Genomic DNA, 15,037 nt, shown 5'->3' with positions numbered 1-15,037 from the left:
AAAATAAGTCTTTAATGAGACTTTGCAACATATATTATTTGGAGAGCCACTATAGTTACTAAATCAAAATCAGTCAAAAAGATCCTAAAATTCAATAAAAAAGATGGTCCGAAATCTTGTGGGTTTTATGCTCGTGACACTTTTGCCTGAGTCAAGATACAGAATTTAGCAGATACAGTGCATCTATTAGCTAAATAAATGATAACTATAACCACAATGTTTACATCAATATTTAATGTAAACATTTTATTCCCGAAATGTCAGTTCATAATATCTAACCAAAGACTAGCACATTTAAGAGTTGTCATTGATATTTAATAAGAGCTTTAATTTTAGTATTGTCTACAAGAAAATTCAGCCTTCCGGCCTGTTTTTTTTTTTCTGAAGGTGACCAAGGGCAGGAACACAGAAGTTTATTACTGGGTTTTGGTGTTTTTTGTGCTACCATTCTTAATGGGCAGAGAAATTACTTTTGATAGTGAATTTGGAAAACTATGGGTCAGAAAGAGAATAAGTCTGTCAAATGTGTGTTCTTTTAAGAAGCAATGGGCTGGTTCAACTCTCACTCAGATCAATGGGAGGTTTTCTGATTATCTGATGGGGCTTGTATTAGAACTTCAGATTTATTTTTCTCCTGAGTTTTGAAAGTTATTAAGTGGGTGTAGCCAAATTCCCTCACAGACAAGCTTCTGGGTTTACAGGCTCAAACAGTTTGTTTTAAAATCCTTTTTATATTTTTTTATTGATGCTTCCAAATAGCCATAAAGCCAAAAGAAAACTTTACTAGTAGTTCACAAGGTTTGTAATCTTGCAAACTGCATTATGCTCTCAGACATATTACCTACATATTATGGAAAGGTATCAACCATATGGCAGTTTTCTATACAGCTAGATATTCTGCTAAAACTGCTGTGTGCTTTACTTCTCAAAGGGAGAAAAGTCTGCCACCCTCTAAAACAAGTTTCAGTACTGCCATACAGTTTTTTACAACAGGGCATCACTGTTGGTAAGGTGTATACATACTGTCTCTTCAGTAATCTCCAGCATTCCAGTCCTTCATTTCCTCAACTCCTGTAGTCCAGATTCCTGCCTATCATTTCCTTTTGACACTACCTGTGCTCCATCGCGCCATCCTCTTCAAAGGCACTACCAAGAGCAAAGGATTACTCAAGCCAAAATTGCATTTCACCAAGTACAGGTTTCCCTCACTTTATGCTGTATCTGCGTTCCTGGAAAACAGCACATTATTCGAATTCATGTAAAGGGAACCAACTTTACAATGTAACAGATAGGGCTATGTTACAAAACCTCGACTGTACTGACCCCCAAACCCATTTCTACCACTTTTACAATTTTGGTACTCACCAACAGCAGACAGTACACACAAGCACAGGACACTATCATAATGGGGATGGCAACTACAGAAACACATGTTGCAGATGAGCGAGAAGCAGAGATCCACGCAAGAGACTCTCTGTTCACTTCTGTTTCAATTTAATCTGCTCAGCTTAAACTAGCCTGCAAAGACTGAATTAATTCAGCCTCAGGCTTTTTGACTATATGTACCTAGCCCAAGTGATCCAAAACTGGTTTAATCCTGTAACAGAACAGAAGTTCAGTGCATATAAACTGCTTTCAAAATGGCAGAAAACAGTTTAAGATAAACCTGATTGGATATAGTATCAGACTGAACTGATTACGGTCAAACTGATTTATGGAACTTTTGTCCCAAATTCCTTCCTGATTCAAGTTAACATACAGTGTCCCAGTATCCCATAATGCTTTGCAGCCCTGGGCTGTGCTGTCTGCTCCAGCGGAGCAAGGCCAGCCCCTTCCCCAGCTATCAAAGAGCTAAGGCACCAAAGCCTCTCCTCCCAGCCAGCACCTGTCAGCCCCGTTGGATGGTGGGGGCAAAGGAACAGACTCCCCAGACTCACCCTAGCCCCCGTGTGTACCAGACAAGGGGAAGGAAACCCCAGCAGTGGGGACTTTTCACCCCTGCAGCAGCCAGGCAAACAGGGTTGGCATTGGCTCAGCCTCACCCCCTCTGCAGCTGCCAGCCTGTGCAGGGGAAAAGGGAGAACCAAACTGGCTGGGCACTGGCCCCCCCAGCTAGGTTCTGCCTGGCACAGGGAGAAAGCCCTCACCAGCAGTTTTTCACTCCCCTGCAGCCGGGCTTGCCAGGCTGGCATTGGCTCTGCCCCAACCTGCTCCCTCTCCAGCCCTCCACCTCTGAGAGCAGAAGTGGGGTAGGGGGGAATGCAGCAGCCCAGCCCATCACTGAGTCCCCCCCAGGCAGGATCTGCCTGGTACAAAGTGGGGAAGCCCCCACTGGGGGATTTTCACTCCCCTGCAGCTCTGCTTGCCAGGCTGAGCCCCGCCCCCTCTCCAGGCCTGTGAGAGCCCCCACCAACACACCAGTCCAGCTGGGCACTGGCCCCACAACTGGGGTATGCCCAGAGTAGGGAGGGGGAGCCCCCACTGGGGACTTTTTCCTCCCCTCCAGCCTGGCTTACCAGGCTGGCATGGGCTCGGCCCTGCCCCCTCCCCAGCCCCCTCACCTGTGAGAGCAGGGTGGTAGGAGGGGGAAATGCACCAGCCTGGCCTGGCACCCCTAGTCAAGATCTGCCCAGCACAGGGCAGTGAAAGCCCCCACCAGAGCCTTTTCATAACCCCACAGCCCTGTAAGCCAGGTGGGGAGCCAGGGAGGGGTGGGGTTGAGCTGATCCCCATCTGGTTTGCCAAGCTTTAGAGTTAAAAAAAGCCCCTGGTGAGGGCTTTCACTGTCCTGTGCCGAGCAGACCCCTGCTGAGGGGCCAGTGCTGGGCCACTGTATTCCCCCCCATCCCACTTCCCTTAGTGGAGGTAGGGGGCTCGGGTGGGGGTGGAGCTGAACCTATCCTAGCCCAGTGAGCGGGGCTGCAGGGAAGCAAAAAGCACCTGGTGAGGACTTTCCCCCATGAGCAGACCCCAGCTGTGGGGAAGGGCAGTGCCTGGCTGGGTTTGTGCACCCTCTCTCACAGGTGTAGAGCTGGGAGTGGGGCATGGCTATGTCACTCAGAGCCCTGCTAGCCAGACTGCAGGGGGTGAAGACCCCCACAATGGAGGCTTTTCCCACACCAGGCAGACTCCAGCTGGGAGGCCAAGGCCGGATCGTGTATTTCTCCTCCTCACCCCACTCTCAGAGGTAGCGGCTGGGGAGAGATTTTCTGTTGTTTCACCCCTCGCTGCAGCTGACAGTGGATGGGGGTGGCATGTGTCCAGCAGGCCTGGTCTGCCATTGGGCTGGGTTCAGCATCCATAGGCAGCTGGCCATGAGGGGTGGTGCATGTGAGTGCCCCAGGCTCCTGGTCTGGGCCAGTTCAGGCTTCTGCCTGTCTTGGCCACGCAAACTTTGAACAGTTTGTTATTGGTTCAAGCTAAACAGCTTAGAAAAACCTGCAAAGATTGAACCAATTCTGCCTCAAGCTTTTTTGAACCTCTGTATTTGGCCACACTGACCTCAGTGTACAAGCCTCAAGTACCTGCTGAGGAGAATCTTACTATGAATCACAGTTTCATGTTTCTGGTTATTATCCAATACTCTTTTGGATATAATCCAATATTTCATAAAGTAAGCATCCCAATATTTGATCCCAGGTAATCATACATTAAGCATCCTAATAACTAAGCTGACAAAGTATCCATTATTACAAAGTAGTTTCATTTCCATTTCAAGGGCTGAAGGTTCTAGTTTGCATTCCCTACATATTTCTTTCTATTTTCAAGCATGTTAAAGAGTCACAAAGAACAAAATCATGTGCCAGAAAAGAGATAAGGCCCTGCTTTCTAAAGAAGAAAAAACATAACTAGTTCATCAGTTACAAGCTTGCATCCAGGCAGTGAAGAACACTGATTCATCATTGCAAAAGAAAAGGGGGGGGATTCATAAACAAGTACAATTATGTCAGCAAGCAAAATACAAATACCATAAAGAAAACCAATATTAAGTTGCTGGTGGCAGATGTCATTAGATTATAGTAATCATATTAGTGTCACTAAGCTCGAGCCTAAGAAGTAGAATTACAAATACTCACCAAGATGACCTTAATTCTGTTTAAATTATTTTTCAACATTGGACACTATTTTATCCTCTTACAAATGAGTTTCCTTGTGGAGCCTGTTAGCATCTTAGTACAAAAATCTCATGTTTTCTTTATTAAGTTAGTAAAATGCTAGAACAGCAAAGAAATTTAGAATTATGAAACAGCTAATTCCAGTGTAAAAGGGATGCAACACTGCTACCAAAGTTTTCTGGAAGCCAAGCCTTTTACAATGTATTGAATTATTACTTACTGTACTTTAAGTATCCTATTGATAATTCAAATCTCATTTTAAATGCTATTTAGATAGCCCATTTCAATAATTTACCAAAGACAATATGTAGTGGCACTGTTATTACACTTCCATTCCATGTTTTTTTTTTATTCTTGCCCTGCTGCTTTTCAACTCATTGGGTTATAAAGCAGAAGAAAACTTAACTATGATACTGGTAACAGAACAGTGGCTGCATCAGCTCTTCTTCTCCCAGATTTCTGTAAATTCATTTGTCTCATTTAAGGAGGTCTATACAAAACAATGTGAAGGCATCTGCAGTCTGATCTGACGTGTTGTCGGCTAGACTTAAAGAAAAACATGCGAAAAGGAAAAATATTAATATCTGTGTTTATATTAGCATATTTTCTACCTTTTGGGGGTTTGAAGCAAAGATACAGACTTACTAGAATATCTTTAAAGCTCTTAGGAAAGACAGTTTCAGCTACAGAGACAGATGTACAAGTCCCCTTTGGGAGAAATATATTACTGACTCAATCTCTAACATAGCTTTTAAAGCCAGTTTTACTTGCGAGGTTGTATACCTGTAGCTTACTTTCATTGTCTTGAGCTAAATGCATTATTCTTCTTTTCTGTTATATTGTACTTTAATTTTTCCTTTCCTGCTTATTTGTGATCTAAGGAATATTTGATGACACAGGAAAGACTCAGATTTCCCATAATATGATCATGACTTTTATACCAGCCTCAGCCGTCATAGTTCCAACACATATACTGAAAGAGCCTCCAGAATTGGGGACCTGTATTCTGGAAGTTAAGGACAATCTCACAAGTTTGCAAAAATCAAGAACTCAGGTTAAGCCTCCTCACACAAGAGAGATCCCAATCTATCAGGACAGTTAGCACGAGGTGAAAATTAGTCTACACACATTATCTTTAAGAGGGAAATTATTATATAGGTGTCTCCTGTGAGTCAATAGTACTTGTCAGCACAGAAGCCTTGGGATATTCATGGTCTTGGAATGTGCAGTTCTTCTCAGCAGCAGCCAAATTTCACTAGGAAACAAGTGTTTTTATACATATTTGCCAGCAGAACTAATTTTCAGGCTCCAGGTAGATCCTTACCTATGAAAGCATTAAAATACAAATTGGCTTGCCTACACAAGTCTTGACCTGCAAGCTAATGTTTAAAAAAATAAACAGCAAGCATTCAAATGAATCAATGGAAGTTTAGCAGTTTAGTTTCAGTGGCTGGAAACACTACTGGTAGAGTAGGGGTGTACGAAATTTCGACGGGCGTTTCATTTTGAAACTGCTTCAAAAAGTTTCGAGCTCGAAACAGTGAAATCAAAACAAAAGGCTTCAAAACAGCTTCAAAATGAAACAAGGGCACTCGAAACGTTTTGAAACATTTCAAGATTCAAAGCCGGGCTTGCTGCAACACAGTCCCCCGGATCTGCACGCAGGATGACAGCATGCTGCCGCTGCTAGCTGGGGCCAGCAGCAGCACCAGGTTTCCCGGCGCTCGGCACAGGCTGCGCTCAAGCACTGGTTCCAGCCGGCACCAGCAGCCTGCTGTCATCCCACGCACAGATCTGGGGGGGCCATGCCCCACAGGAGGAGTCTGGCACAGCCCCACAGCCCTCCTGGGGGGTGCAGGCCCCTAGATCTGTGCGCAGGATAAAAGCATTCTGCCGCTGCCAGCTGGGACCAGCACCAGCGACCAAGTCTGCCCAGCACAGCCTGCACCAAGAAGAACCCAGTGTTGGTGCCAGTCCCAGGCGGCAGCAGCAGCAGCCTGCTGTCATCCCACAGACAGATCCGGGGGCCCGTGCTCCCCAAGAAGAGTCCAGCACAGCCCCACAGCCCTCCCAGGGGGGGCGGCCCCCAGATCTGCATGTGGGATGACAGCAGACTGCTGCTGCCAGCAAGTGATATGAGTTTTACTTGTAAGCAGTTTGAGGTGGAGTTTCCCAGAAGCCCCTGTACCTAGCTCCTTGAAACTTGGCAAACTTCATGCCCTCAGAAGGGGCTACCATCCCTGCAATTTTCATCTGAATCAGGTGAGAAATAACAAAGTTATAGGCATTTTAATGACTTCCCATTATAGCCTATGGGCGAAACGGAGAAACAGCTTTGACAAAATGAAACTTAACAGTGCTTCAAAATGAAACAAAATGACAAAACAAAACACTGCCCTTTAGAAGTGGCAAAACAGAAGTCAAAATGAAACACTGCTGTTTCACACAGCCCTATGGTAGAGCACTGTACAAGCATTACAGGGCCCAGCTGGCTGCTCTGCAAACAACCTGCGCTGCCAACAGCACCCAGGATAGGAGCCCCAGTGCTTTGCAGGCTCCCCGTCTGCCTGGAAACAGACAACAGCAGAAGAGGACACAGATCAGGGCTGACTGGCTGGTCTGGTCAAGGGAACTGGCTGGCTGGCTGCTGCCACCCTGCCCGCCCCCAAAACCCCCTCCCTCCTAGCTGTCAGGTTTTGGCACAGCAGACCCAGAGGCTGTCCACTGTCTTTTTAAACCTGTCAAATTCCACTCCAGCAGCTGGCAGTGGATCCTTATGGCTCTGGCATGAGCCAATAAATTCAGTTCCAGCATAGGTTGGGCGAATCAGTCAGGTGCTGGCAGGCTGAGGTTGGGTGCTGGTGGGCTGGCTGCTGTCAGGCTGTGCGCTGCATGGGGGGTGAGGGATCTGAGTGCTCCATTCCTGGCAGAGGCTGGGTTGGGCAGTCTGTGCAGGTGGGGAGAGGAGAGGGTCAGCAGGCTCCCTGGGGCTGGGTGTACGCTGTTAGGGAATGGGGGGAGCACGATTTGGTGGATCCAGGTCCCTGCCTCCTCCTGTATATACAGGCTGCACCAGGAACAGAGTTCACCACCCCCTCTCCAAAATGGACCAGCCTTTCCTATAGGTAAGCTGCTTGAGTATGGGGTCTGAAGGATCTGGGTCCCTACCCCCTCCCATACCCAAACAGTATCCACATGGCTTCCACCAGGAATGGAGCCCCTCCCCACTTACCCAAATCAACAAGGATTGGCCTTTTGTACATAGTCCAAATTAATCTGTGTCAGTGTTGGGGGGAGAAGGTCAAGGAGAGCTCTGAGAACTAAGGAAGCAGGGAGGTCAGGAGTGGGGTCTGGTGGGTCAGATTCACTGACTTGTTTTTCCAGCCTCAAAGATGACAAGGGAAGAAGGGATTTTCTCTGTGTTTTGCAGGAACAGCGGAGTCCAGCCAAGTCACAGACTGGTTTTTTGGAATGGAGAGAGAGGCGGAGCAAGGCATTCCTGGAAGCTGGAGGGCAGCATAGAGGCTTTTATTGGAAAGGTAAATGTCCAAGCATTTGTTCAACTGATAGAAACTCTAACAGAGGCCACTACTGCCTGGCCAGAGGTGGTAGAAGTTTCTCACCACTTGTGGCCCAACAGAAACTGTTTGAATGCTTGTAACATTTACGGTGTCTACAAGCGGAACTGTGATTCCACTGATGGAAATATAATGCTTAAATGCACCTTCAGTCTTCCATGAATGAAACGTGCTATACCAACAAAAGGATTATTTTACCAGCATAAAATGTGTCTCCACTAGAGTTTTAGCAGTATATGTATGTAAGGAGATGGAAGGGACATTTTTTTCACACTCCTAAACCAATGTTATTGTGCCAGCAAAACTTTTAAATACAGTTCAGAACTCAGAATGTAAGTTCCTGAAATTCAGGCTGTATTTATGTGCATCAGCACTGAATACATTCTCAGCATTTAACTAACAACTTGAGAGTTGTAATGATAGTTTGGAATCCATGATACATTTATCCTAGGTCTTGTGTAGACAAGAATTTTAAGTTGTAATATTAGACCAAGTTATGTAGCTTGATATAATTACCCCTGTGTAAAACTCAGCTGAAGACAAAGCAATTGCACTTTAGCACTACCTAAATTTGCCAAGGTAAAGCCTAAGAACTCCTAATCTCTAATCAAAATGTCAGTCTTATTGGGCATGAGAGTTATGTTAATTTTCTTTGTTACTTAGTGTTAATTGTAAAATAGACAAGAAAGTGAGAGTAAAGCTATTTAGCTGTGTAATGTAAACCTTTTAATATTCCAGTTGTGAACCTACCATGATAAGAAGCCATCCTACACAGTTTGGTTGTTTAAAAAAATACCAGACAGGTTACTTTAGTTTTCTTTTGAATCATTAGTCAGGTGATTCATCCCTCTCTCTCCTATCTGTTTACAAAATCTGAATTATCTTCTTTGAAGGCAGTTGTTCTCATTTAGAATTAAGGGAAAAATACAATTTCTGACTGGATAAATTTTCCTGTCTCATTACTTTCTTGCATCACTGCCTCTCTCTCTTGTTCTCATTTTCTTTCATAGTTTGCTTTTTATTCCTCTTGTTTCTGATCTCCTTTTCCTTTCCTCCTTTTTACGTGGTCTTATCATCACATACCCTTGCAGCTCTTCTTCATTACCTTGCTATTTCCCCAACATCCATATATAACTCTCTATACCCATATCTTATGTACACAGAGTTGTGAATAATTTTTATTGACAATGTGGTATTCCTGCATCAGCACACAGCAATGTTAGTTACTACCCTACACAAGAAAATATTTGGGCTTATTAATTTCTCAAGTCTGGTCCAACAACAAATGTGTACTACAAAATCTAAACAACAAGGGACAATAATGCATAGAGTTGCAAGTTCCCATCTCCTCCTGAGCAAAAAAGTCTGGGGAAATAAGACTTCAGCACCTGCCCTGCACTCCCTTGGCTATGGAAATCTGGCAGTTTTGCTTTCTGCTTTCCTGCAAGAGACAAAAGGAGAAAAGTCTTAATCTATTCTGCCAAATATTCAAGTTTAGACTGAGTGCATCACAGCCTGGAACGACAATTAAGGGCAACAGCAGTTTCCTGCTCCAAAAATGAAAGACAACCTCCAAGCAAAGTCACATCTTTATAGAATGACAGGAAAAGCTGCTTTTCCAAACAAAACTACCTAGCTGCTTTCAATTCGAGGTTTTCCCAGAATACTTCAACACCAACAGTATGTGTGCTTGGTATGATTTGTCCACAACATTTCAAGAAAATAAATAAAATTACTATTTCCAAGCTATTAGAAAACACAAGGGAAAATTACTTTCTACTCTGCAGGAGTCAAAACAATTACCTGTAATTCCTTCAACTGGTTGTTAAAGTTTATGGAAAGGTTTTAGTTAGGAATTGTCTTTCTACCTATCAATTTCAAGGTAGCCTTTTTTCCCTACAATTTTGCTAAATGTTCACTGAAAACACATTTTTTTCTCTGAAATGGATTAGGTAAATTTCAGCATCTGTTCTCCAAAAACTGAATCTGAATTTGGAAGATGTGTCTACATTTTCTGTAAACTAAGAATTATTGTAAACCATTAATTTGCATTTTTAAAGTCTAAATCAAAGTCCAACATAAAATCTTTACACTGGCTTCTATGAGCTTTGGTCCAGGCAGTTCAAAACAAATAAAATATATTGATTTCAATTTTTCCTCTATTATTCCTGAAGCGTAAAACTTGATGAGTCATTTTTTTCTTCATCAATGTAAGGTTCTTTTTTAAAGCGACACTCTCATGCAAAGTAGCAACATGAAGCAAATTCTTACTGCTGAGTTACCAATTTTTAATACCCAGTGTTTGAAAAGAACACACCAACCTAAATTTAATTTTTACAGCATAAAGGGAGCTCTAACAATATATCAGCCCTTTGAATAGGTTTCTACTAATATATGTGAAATTAAATATTTTTTCAGCACCTACTATTTTTAAATACTCTTCAAACTGAGCGTTTTACCTTTAGATGGTCTGGTAGAGAGGAGTTTTCAAATCTAGAAACCCTACTACTAAATGCTAATGCCTTCCCTCTCAGAGTGTCCATGGTAATGAACAGTTGAAAAACATTGCTGTTTGGAATATAAAAACAACCTTGTGCATAAAAGATTTTTTTTCACTGATAAAGCAACTGTTTTATCAATCTACAAAGCAATACAAGAGATCTACATTTTAAAAAGATAATTAATATTTAATTTTAAAATGTGTAATATTTTTCTCAATGTTAACGGCACTTAAATATCAAACTAATGTACTATGAAAATTAGTGGACAGAGATGAAGCAATAGTGGAAAAAAAACAAGCAGCCTTTTCAAAATTGTTGTTAAAAAACAACATGACCCCATAGTAAGTGTGGTTCATTGAGATGGTGCAATCAGTATGGATCTCAAGGTTGGTGCAAATGCATATACAATCACATTTTTTGTTGCTTTAAATGGATTATTAATTGCAGATGTTCATGTGCCTTCTGCTTTCTTTGAGGGTACGTCGGGTAGGATGTCTGTGGCCTTGCATCAGCTCCTTCCCAATTAGAAGCCCATGACACTGAGGACTCCAAAGAGAAGGGATGGAGAGAGGGTTGTAGAATCTACATTTGACTATAACACCTCTAAAAAACAATTACTGTAGGGTAAGTACTGTAATTGTGTTTTAATTCTTTATGCCTATGTTAATGTATATCCCACCGTGGATGACCGGGAAGCAGGATGGTGGAAATGAGAAGCTCCAGCTATGAGATAAAAACTGATTTTTTATGAAACCATATTTGATTTATTCAAATTTACCCTCTACTATATTACCCAGAGGTTGCACAGTCATCTTTTCACCTCTGGGACCACTCCTCACACTTAATACAGTAATCATTTTACATTCCTCTTTATTAAATCTTTTATTGATTGTAGCCCATTTTCCAACTCAGTCAACAAACTTCATCATCTAGAACAGGGCTGGCCAACCCATGGCGTGTCACAAGTGGCATAGGAAGCCTGTGTGTTTGGCATGTGGCAGATCAGAGCGGGGACAGACTGCACAGCAGCAGATAGGACAAGAAGCTGAAAGAAGAGTAGCAGATTAGACAGGGAGCACAGCAGATTGGCCAGGGGAAAGTAATCAGAGTGGCACCCAGGGAGAGACTAACTCATGGCACACCTGACAAAAAGGTTGGTCACAGCTGATGCAGAACACTGCATGAAATACAAACAAACAATCTCTCTCTCCATAGCCTCATTATTTACTTCTCTAGTAATATAATATTCTCTATAATATCCAGAAGTCTGAAAGGAAATATTTTGGATAAAACTCTCAACATTATCACATGGTGTTTCAAATAAGCTTTCAGGTTATTTTGAGCATCAGTTCTAATGTACTTGCAACCTGCCCTCCTTCTCTCGTGTGGGTACTAAGAAGGCCTAAGATTGTCACTCAGATCAAAACTTTTCCTTGTAGGCTTTTAATCACAGCAGAAAGACTGGAGTAGAAGGCTGCTTAGAGATGTGAAAACCCCAGTGCTTTACTTTAAGCTCAGTGCATGCACCGAGTGCAGCATAAAACCACAAGAGGCATCGTGTTTGTTTGAGCAGGCTTGGCCAACATCTGCATAGATCGTATGCTTCAGCAGGGCTGTTTGGTGCTTTTATCTAGCAGCTGATTGAATCAGCTTTGATAAAAGCACCAAAAAGCACCACTGAAGCAGCCAATCAATACAGATCCTGGGGAGCCAGGTCAAACTAAAGCACTCCTTCTTCCACTAAAGCATTGTTTTTGGTTTTTTTAATGTCTGTCAGCAGCGATGTCTCTAATTCACAGTAAAATAAGCTGAAAATCTATACTGTTGAAGTACTTTTCTGGAAAATTATATTAGAGATAAGGAGACAAATGTTGGATCTTGCCACTCTTACATCCACAACATTTAAAAGTGTTCATTGTTTTCATCAACACAGCCCTCAGAAATATCAGCCAGGAACTAGAGGCCAGTGCAATACATTGTTTGTATGGCAGCTTTTGAAATTACACTATACCAAAATGGTTCTTATAGATATATATAATACAAACACATGTATACGTATTCACATATATATTCCATGTGTTAGCATAGAATATCCCCTCCCCACTCCCCAAAAATGTGTTGCAAACCTAGCCAAGATGTACTCCAGTAGAGAGAGGCCTCTAAAACCCCATGAGAAAGGGGTAGCAGTTACTTACCCTAATGCAAGATGACCTTAAAATTGAAGACAACCCCAATAATTAGATTCTATACATGGAAAATCTGTAAGTTTGTTATAATTATCCATGTGTAGAATCTAATTACTGGAGGATCATCTAAAATTAGTCCTGTCCCCTCCACCTCCACTGCAGCAGAGCAAGCAGCAGCAGCAGCAGCATGGGGGCTGGCAGCAGGGAGGCAGAAGATAAGGGAATCAAATAGCCTGAACCTCACTTGCCCTGCCCCCCAAACACTTGCTCCAACTGCCTTTATACCCCAGTTCTTGTGCTATTTCATGTTGTCTGCACCCTCTTGCACCTGCCACTCCCCCCCCAACAGCACCCTCCTTCAACTTGCCCCTTTTCCACCTGACCCCTCATACCTGCACCACCAGATGCCTGTCCCTCTGCTGAAGTACCTGAAACCCTGGCTCCCCCAGTGGTGGGGGAAACTGTAGTCCCCATCACTTGCCCCTCTGCTGCCTGCCCTGCCTGCTGCTTGCCTCTCTACCATTTGCCCCCTTCACACCTGTTCCCTACCACCTGACCACTGCACTTGACCTCCTCCTGCTGCCTTTCCCTTCCCCAAATCACCTATGCTCTGTCATGGCTCCAGATCCAACTCTGGACCTGGCCCTGGCCCCACTCTAGCTCAGGGCACAAAACACATGGTTGTTCCAGCCCCTGCCTGACCACACAGCAGCTGTTGCAGCAATGGCAGCTCCAACCCCTGCCCTGTGTGCTGAATCAGGCTCCTGCAACAGATTGGGCCCACAACCCTGGCCCCGAGTGCACAGCTCTGTGCTCTGGCCCACAGGACATAAAAATTTGCCAGTGGAAAATTGGAGGCAGTGGTAATTGCCATTGTTCTCCTGCCACCAAATTTCCAGACTTGAGTGGAGCCCTACAGGCTAGGTGACACGGCTACACAGGCTGGCCCAGTGGTTAGGGGGCAGAAGTAAAGCACTGCTGCTCAACTGCATGCAGTCCTTCATTTCTGTGGTCAGTTTGTAAAAACAAACATCACTGATCACTATAACTGCAGTGGTTTTGGCTGTGTTAGCCCCATGTCATATAAGGCAGGGATTTTCAATCAGGGGTACACGTACCCCTGGGGGTACTAGGGATGGCCTCAGGAGATACTTGGCAGTGGATGCTATGGCAGGCCAATAGGGGGCGCTCCTGCATTTAGCCATGCACCTCACTGCACCCAACCACCTCCCAGGTTCCGAGTGCCTCTCTGGGGGCGCCTCATGTCAGGCCGACCCCCTTCCTGGAGCGCACCCACTAGCCTGGGGGTAACATCGCCACCACCCAGGGATGGGCTTGATTCTGGCTCTGTGCACCCTGGGAAACACAGGCCTAGTAGCCTTTGAGGGTACTTGATTCACTTCAAGAACTTGGGATGCTTGCCTCAGTCAGAAGCACAAGTAGTGGTCTCCCTTAGTCAGCCGAACCAAGGGGACCCCAAGGCATAATCCAGACCCACTCCCAATAAGTCTCCCACGCTAGGTACAAAGGAGAACTTTATTAGTTACAAGGGGTAGGTTTAGAATAGGGTACAGTATAGAGCAATATCAGAGAAATCCCATAGAGCAAACTGGTATGCCTGGGTAGCCTTTGATCATGCATCTGAGTTACTGCAAGCTATATATCTAATTAGATCTCAGGTAGCTTACTCACAAGTATCATCCAGAGGCAGGTGGAGATTCCCTCTGGAGGCAGGCATTTCCTTGATCATGAGTTTTGAGAGAGAAAGAGAGAGAGAGAGAGAGAGAGAGCAAGTTTCAGATAGTCCAGCTCTTCTCTCTCTCTCTGAGTCTTCCTCATGGCTGCTGCCCCCTCCTCCTGGGAGGTCCTTAACTTATATAGCCCTTATAACCTCATTTACCTGGTCCAATGGAGGCCAGCACCTGTTGGCTGTCAGCCAACCAATCTGAAATGCATCACTAGTTGCTGGGCAGACTGGCAGTTCCTAGCTCCCCAGGGAGCCCACGCCCCTCACCCAGGTATGTGATGCCAATCACGTAGGCAGAGGGAGCAGGTTTCCCCCCTCCCTCAGGAATGTATCCAGCTCAGATTACCTAAAGAGATAGGGTAAGGTATGTACCCTCTGCTGGGCCCATCTTAACCGAACTGTCACAGAGCAGAGTTTCTGGGCAGAAACAGAGGTGGCCTTCTGCCACAGATGCCAAGCCACCACCACCGCTGACACGCTCATCAATCAGCTGCGGGGCTGCACCCCTTCCCCCACCGCTCATCTGGCTGCTGGAGGGCTCCTGCCTTGTCAACCAGCTGCCAGGGGTATGCTGACCCAAAAAGGTTGAAAACCCCTGATGTATGGCATAGACTCATTATCCAATGATTGTTACAAACAAACAAGATTCGAGTCCCACAGGACTGCATACTCCCTTCCTCCAAAATGTTAAAACGTAAATTAAATTGCAGTCGTGACAGAACCAGCCAGGTTTACGGTGATCACCTTTTCAAAAAGCAAAGACAGGACACGTGCCCACCCACAGGCGGCACAGCTGAAGCAGAGCCAAATGAAGCCTATGAGGGGTGGGGAAGGATGCAAGCTGCCCACTTAGGGCTCCCCACTCTGCTGCCCTCCCCCCAGGGCCTCCGTAGGCCAGCAGGCGGGACCT

The 15,037-nt window shown here is 44.6% G+C and overlaps 1 protein-coding gene across 1 annotated transcript in view; it reads right to left on the bottom strand.

Moving 5' to 3' along the window:
• Positions 1-15,037, bottom strand: part of PPP1R9A (protein phosphatase 1 regulatory subunit 9A) — a 350,009-nt gene that overhangs the window by 257,554 nt on the left and 77,418 nt on the right. The gene's annotated exons all lie outside the window — the stretch shown is intronic.

This window comes from Gavialis gangeticus, unplaced genomic scaffold (genome assembly GCF_001723915.1).
Source record: "Gavialis gangeticus isolate Ggan-Ray unplaced genomic scaffold, GavGan_comp1, whole genome shotgun sequence".
Classification (NCBI taxonomy): domain Eukaryota; kingdom Metazoa; phylum Chordata; order Crocodylia; family Gavialidae; genus Gavialis; species Gavialis gangeticus.
The sequence above is the reverse complement of the archived record's forward strand: the minus strand, read 5'-3'. Positions and strand labels throughout refer to the sequence as shown.